A 7,808-nucleotide genomic window follows, 5' to 3' on the forward strand; every position below is an offset into this window, starting at 1 on the left:
AAATTAAGACAGAAAACCATCAGGAATTTTGGAAGAAAATACAAAGAACATTTAATAATTATTTTATGTCAGGTAAACTTGGACCCAGAATAGTTTGTTTTATTAATACTACTGATGAAGAATTAAACTGAGAATTAAAAAAAAATATTTCATGGAAAAAATAATACATTATAAAACTCAAAAAGAAATTTTTCTTGGGAGCTTCATATAATTGTTGATGCTGAAACTGTCTTGTTCAACTCTGTATCAAACCATTTGTTATTCATTAATAAATTTACATTCACCTTATTACTTTTCCATGGGACCTTTACTCTGGTCACTGATATTTACAAGAGGTGTCTTAAAACTTTCAGTTTTATTGCCAGAAATCCCTTTTCTTATACTCCACCTGGAAAAAAAAAAATACCCTGTCTACCTTGGATCAGCCAGTCACAAACAGAATCCACCTGTGAATATCATGGATAAATGACAAATTCAATTCTTGAAAGAAAACCTGGCACTTGGCTGATGATGATATTGGCTAAATGTCTTAAAAGCAGAAGATCGAAAAGCAAATGGAAATTGGGCCTCAAAACTGGAAATAATCTGAAAGGGGAAATGACTTGTAGCTGAGTAAGAGCCATGGAAACAGTCAGGAATACATTTTCTGGCCTAATTTTGTGGGTCAAATTGGGAGGGGGAATAAACTCTTTGGCCACCAACATTTTCAAATATCAGAGCTTGACATCCATCCACCTTTTCATTTCTCCCAAGAAATAATCTGTGGCTTTCTCAACATATGCTTGCCACTCCACCCTGCCATCTTTTGCCTTCAGGTTGTCAGGGTTGCATGAATTCTGCCCAGTTCCTGGGCAGAATTTTCCAGCGTTCTACAATCTGCCCTTCTGAAAGAGCACCACAGAAAGTGTAAAGATTGCAAACACATTGACTGCTTGGCCACAGAAGACAAGATCTCTCCCAGATGGAGTCCCACTGCTTCTTCCAGCCGTTATTTTGTCAGGAGTGGCAAAGAATACCATCTGCTGCCCCATTCAAGAGGAAGGCTTTGCCTCCCCACAATGGGCTCCGGAGAACCCATTTCTAAGCCTGTCAATAGATAGCTGGCAACAGCAACTGTTTTCATCTCATCACCGTGCTTTTTAGAAAGGTCACTGTGCCACGTGTAGTTTCTTTACTGGCCATCATTAATGTTGCTGAGAAAGAGGGCTCCCTTTAACTTTGCCAAAGGGATGAAAGGACCCCTGCTGTTATTTCCTACACATTAAGGGAGAGAAGAGTTTGCAGGAGACGTCTATCAGCTGGCTGAGAAATCTTTCAAGGGATCACTTCTCAGCCTTTTATTTCTGGTCCTGTTTCAGGTTGGATTTCTCTTTCTTGGTAGCCCTAGTGGATATTTACAGAAGTCACCCAGCATTCAAACACCCCTGGGGGGATGGGTCGTCCCAAAGCAGGTGGGAGATAGGACCCGAGTTCTAGTTGCAGAATCTGAAGAAGCAGGTGTTTCCCCTCCCCTCCTTAGGACAGCTGGAGGAGCCAGGTGTAACCAAGCCTGGTTCACCAGATGAGCCATCTGGGAGGAATGACCAAGGCATGCCGATTTTGTGGTTCCACAGGAATCGAGATCCCAGAGGTTGCAGCAGCTGGTGTGGGGAGCTACCGAGTCCAGCAATGTGACAGTTAGTAATCTGGGGATACAGGGCCTGTGACTGCATCCTCAGTAGTTTGGTCTCTTTGGTTGCATCTGTGTTTGTCACCATTTCATGAGCCTGGGGCTCTAGCTTTCCTGGTGATTCTGTGAATTGCACCCCATCCCCACCCCCACCAAGATCCTGCCAATACATTCCTTTCTCCTTTAATTAGCTAGAGACAGTTTTTGAGGTTGGCTACCAGGAATCCTAACCTGAATACTACATTTTCCAAATTTAGGCAAACTAACATCATTAAGATACAGATGGAAACATGGTGTCCACTTCCTCCTAGTTACTTTCCCAAACAAATAAATGGCTTCAGATTCATTGGCAGTCTGCTCTAGTCTCTGCTCTAGTATTTCAAAAGTAGGAAGTTCCTTTGTGGGTATATAACAAGATCCATGGTGTATGTGCATTTGTGTAATCCCAATATACCAGCATAATCGACGAGGCACAGTTTATAATGATCAAGTGAGATTGCTAATTTCTGTTGTCCCATGAATATGATAGTATTCATTCATTCAAAAATACCTGTTAATAGTAATAGCAGCTACTTAATGGGTGTTTGCTCTCTGTCAGCCTCTGTGCCAAATATTCTGTATGTATTATCTCTTTCAAAGAGATACACAACAACTCTATAAAGTAGATACCATTATTGTCTCTATTTTACAAATGGAAAACCTGAGGCTCTGAGAAATTAGGTGGCTTGCCTGTGGTTGAAACAGCAGGCAAATGGCAGGTATGAACTCTGGCTTTCTTGTCTCCAAAGACCATGGCTTACCTACTACGCTCTGCTGCCCCTGTTCAACAGAAACTCCCTGAGCAGCACCTACGTAGTAACGCTCTGCTATTTGTTGGGGAGACACATAAAAGTAGGACATGGATCCAGTTCTTAAAAATGTTTATGATATTATAGGGAAGAGAGAAATGTTCACTTGTGAAGACACTGCAAGGTAGAGCATGATAAGTGCCACAAGAAAAGCAAAAGGTACAATAAGAGGAAGTGGTGCATCCAGGAGAACGCCACCGGATCTGGGCTTTGAAGGCACAGAGTGGGAACTAGGGGACAAAGGTGAGTTTTCGAAGTGACTTGCAGCCACACATTTTGTCTGGGCTTAAATTTAGGCTACCGTAGGCCAGGAGGGTGTGATGAGCAGAGTGAAGGTCAGGGATCTGGTGCCAAGTGGGGTTAAAAAGGAGAGGATAGAATGGCAAGCCAGACAGACAAAGGAGAGGTTATATATGTGCGAGGAGACTAAAGCAGAGGAGCAAAGATAAGTAGCCCAGCAGGGCTGAAAACAGGTGCTTTCTTTCATCCATGCATTCATTCAACAAATATTCTTTTATGAAAAAACTGTTTTTCAGAAAGCATGACTATTTAAATGTCATTATCACAAAGCCATAGTAAATAATTTGAAATAAACTTTGAAATACAGAAAAAGAAATTTCTTTGAGTGCCTCCTAACTGCCCGAGCTGTTCTCATCCCAGGGGCTCTGGTATTGAATAAGACAGACAAAGTTTCTACGGTTGTGGTGTAGGAGTATGTCCACAAAGACACATTAAAGACAAATGACAAAACCTTGAGTATCAATAGCTTAAAACATAAGGACATTTATGGTGCTCAATCTGGAGGTGGGCAGTTTCTAGGGCTGGTATAGTGGCTCCGTGATATCATCAAAAACCCAAGCTCCTTCCACTTCCATCATACTCAGCACTGTTGGCTTCTGTTTTCCTCTGGCAGGTCAATTCATGGGCACCAGATGGCTGGTGGAACTCTAGAAATCACGTTGAGATTCAGGAGTCTAGAGGGAAAGAGAGAAGAGTTTGCTCTTTGTCTGTCTCTTCAATCAGGAAGCTCACTTTGGCTCATATGTCAAGATGGATCATGTGCAGATAAGGAGGTGGAAAGGACCAAAGTGTGGCAGGAGAGAAGTCACTGAAATCTCCTAGACAAGAGAAGGTGGTAGCCTGTACCAAGGTTGAAGTAGTGGAGATAGAGTGAAGTGAACAGATTTCAGATATATTTGGGAGAACATACAAGATTTCCTCTGCATTGGACGTGGTAGTTAAAAAAAGGAGAGAAATCAAGGGTGATTCCTGCCCCATGGTGGAGTGAGGGAAGCACAGGTTTGGTGAGGGGTGGAGCTGTATGCATTAACTCCATTTGAAACAGGTTCAGTTTGACATTCTTGTAAGACATCCAAGTTGAAATGTGAAGAAGACGGGTTGATATACAGGTCTGGATTTCAGGGCCAGTTTCAGAGCTGGAGCTATACATTTGGAGGTTGTCAACCTATGGAGTGTATTTAAAGCTATTTGACTGAGATCACCCAGAATCAGACTCTAGCTAAAGAAGAAATGGTAGACTAGGAGGAGCCCTGGATCTCCCCTACACTGAGTAAGACTGTAAAGAAGAAGTCAAAGAGGTAGGAGGAAAGCCAGAAAAGTAGACTGTCACCAGTAAAACAAATAGTAGCTTTGTTTTTGCTTTTAATCATAGAAAGCTACTGCCTGAAACTAGAGAAAGGTCTCCACGTCTTTAGACTTGTACTTTTAAATTTTAGGATTGAATGGAGAGTTTAAAGAATGCTGAGGCTCAGGCCTCACCCAGGCTAATTAAAATAAAATTTCTAAAAGGGGGGTTGGGTATTTGGTATTTTTAAAAGCTCCCTTTACAACACCCAGGGCACTATCCATGAAAGACATAACTGATAAGCTTGACCTTACTAAAATTAAAAAACTTCTCCTCTGTTAAATATAATGTCAAGAGAATGAGAAGAAAAGCCACTGACTGGGAGAAAATATTTGCAAAAGACACATTGGATAAAGGACTGATATTGAAAATACACAAAGAACTCTTAAACTCAGCAGTAAGAAAACAAACAACCTAATTTTAAAAATTAGCAAAATACTTGAACAGACATCTCACCAAAGGAGATATACAGATGGCAAATAAGCATATGGAAAGATGTTTCACATCATATGTCATTAGGGAATTGCAAATTAAAACAGCAATTAGATGATCCTACACACCTATTAAAATGTCCAAACTTCAAAACATCGACAATACCACACCATCCAATGCTGGTGAGGATGTGGAGAAACAGTAATTCCCATCTGTTGCTGGTGGAAATGCAAAATGGCACAACCACTTTGGAAAGCAGTCTGGTAGTTTCTTACAACACTAAACAAAGTCTTATCATAGAATCCAGCACTCACATTCCTTGGTATTTAACCAAATGAGTTAAAAACTTACTTCCACACACGTGTATGTCTGCACACAGATGTTTATAGCAGCTTTATTCATAATTGTCAATACTTGGAAGCAACTAAGATGTCCTTCCGTAGGTGAATGAATAAATAAACTGTAGTACATTTAGACAATGGAATATTATTTCGCACAAAAAAAGAGCTATCAAGCCATGAAAAGACATGGAGGAAACTTAAATGCATATTACTAAGTGAAAGAAGCCAATCTGAAAAGGCTACATACTGTATGATTCCAACTATACGACATTCTGGAGAAGGCAAAACTATGAAGACAGTCAAAAGATCAGTGGTTGCCAGGGGTTAGGGAGAGAGATAAATAGATGGAGCACAGAGGATTTTTTAGAGCAGTGAAACTACTTTGTGTGATACTGTAATGGTGGATGCCTGTTATTATACATTTGCCCAAATCCATAGAATTTACAACATGAAGAGTGAACCCTAATGAAAACTATGGACTCTGGGTGATAAGGATGTATCAGTGTAGGTTCACTGACTATAACAAATGTACCACTCTGGTACAGGATATCAATAGTGGGGGAGATTTTGTGGGTGTGGAGACAGAGGATACATGGTAACTCTCTTTACTTTCCACCCAATTTTGCTGTGAACCTAAACCTGCTCTAAAAAATGAAGTCTATTTAAAACACACACACACACACACACACACACACACACAGAGCATGGCATGTTCTCTCCCCTCTCGCTAAATGTTACCTGATTAAAGAGACAACCTCAGGGAAATAAACAAAATCCAAGAACATCAGATGACACCAAAGAGCAGTTTTTACCCATCATAAGTGTACCCAGTGTTTAGCTATTATACATGTACATAGTCAATCAGTTAATAAACAATTTCATAGCGTAAATTCAAGCCAATGAGCCACTAGATATGCAGTAATTTTAATGAATGATTTCTTTTGGCATCTTTTCCACCATTTTATGAGCTTCCTCAGAGCACTGAGAGAACATCTTTTTTTACAACATACTGTACATCTCATCAAAGGCATAAATAAGGCGCACTCTTTGGTTTATAAAAAGATGACAAAAGAAAAAAGACTTGGCTCTAAATTTAAGCACCTTTTGAACTTTGTAAAAATCATTTTATGAGCAACATTGTTATGTAATAGAAAAATTAAGATTATTATCTAACTCATTGCTTTTTAAATAAATTATCTGTGAGTTACTCCATAAAGATAATGAAAAAATATTTTATACACAAAATTAAAAATGTAACGATTCAAGTAGGTCCAAAGAACATTTGAGAAAAAAAGACTTGTCTTTAAGTGGGAAAAAATCCTGTAATAAAGTGTGTCATCTTGTTTCACTATGGTTCTAAAATTAGCCCTTCCTCATTTAGGTGAGAAACATGGTTATTAAAATCATCACTTAGTACACTGCCAAACTTCTGGGGGCCTCCATGCTAGGAAAAGATCCCTGATGTCCATTTTATTTCAAAGGTCTTATTTTTACCCCAAAGGACCTCTCAATAGTATCTGACACAATTAAGCAACTCTTCCTTAAAGTTCTTTCTTCCCTTAGTCTTCATTATGTTATAGGATCCATTCCTACCCTGGCATTCCTTTCCTCCAAGGCCTCAATTCTCTTCTCCACTCACACACACCTGATGGTTTATTCGATTCACCATTCAAATGCTTGTTGGATGTCAATTTCTCTTGACCCACTTCCTGAACTCCACAGAATGAGGATTTCACTTTCTCCTGAAAAAATCTCCATTTAAGTATCCCATTGGCATCTTTCACTGGTAACAGTCAGGCTGATCATCTGCTACTATAATGCTGCTACAATTTTTTGTATTCTTAACTCAATTATATCACAGTTGCCCCAGCCTGGAAACTTATTTAGCTCTGCAATTTTGGGAAAGTTATTAACTTCTTACAGCCTCAGTTACTTCATCTGTTTTATGGGTAAAGAAAACCAATTTAAGAGGCTCAGTGTGAAAGCTATTTGAGACATCGAACTGCCACTTCTTTTGATTTCAGACATTATTGCTCTGTGTTGTTGTTAGACCACGGCCTTGCTGTAGAACACCTATGGAAATAGTGAACTTAGTTCCAGCTGTAAACAGACCCAAGGTCTTTGACTCCCATATTATAATGCCTACAAAACTACTGGCCGACTAGGAAGTAATAACTTCCTCCATAGAATAAGACAGAACTGTTTCGGTCATATTTGAACTTCAATTTCTTATGTTCTTGCTATAAAATAATAGACTCTACTGTAAAATCTTATTTGCTCAAATTCTTAAAACTTTACAGGATTAAGAAATATTCTCCTACTTTTGTATAAAATATGAAATTCACTTAGAAATACATTGTTAATTAACTTCGCATGTTTCAGGATCACTATTTTCATTAGTAGCTCAACAAATTCCTGTAAGGTTCATTTTAATCTTACTTAAGGTCAATGTCACATAAAAGCAATTATTGTTAGAGTTTGTACAGATAGCTTATAATTAAGGTACACTTTTGAAACAAAATTAAAAATGTAGTCATTGACTGGATACTCAAAGAAAAATTATATTTCTTGATCTTCCCCCAGCAGAAAAGAAAATCATACCAGTCATCATACTTGACACTTATTATTCTCAAAATAATTTTTTCACATATTGAACAGTTTCTTTGCCCCAAATTTATGGATGACTTTTTCAATTAAAACTTAATCTTAAAAAAACATATTTGGTGGTTTGAGGCTAGAAAAAATAAAAGGCTTCAATTGCAACAAAGACAATAATTGACAAGTGGGACCTAATTAAACTAAAGAACTTCTGCACAACAAAAGAAAGTATCAATAGAGTAAACAGACAACCTACAGAATGAGAGAAATTTTTT

Source organism: Macaca fascicularis, chromosome X (assembly GCF_037993035.2).
Source record: "Macaca fascicularis isolate 582-1 chromosome X, T2T-MFA8v1.1".
Lineage (NCBI taxonomy): Eukaryota > Metazoa > Chordata > Mammalia > Primates > Cercopithecidae > Macaca > Macaca fascicularis.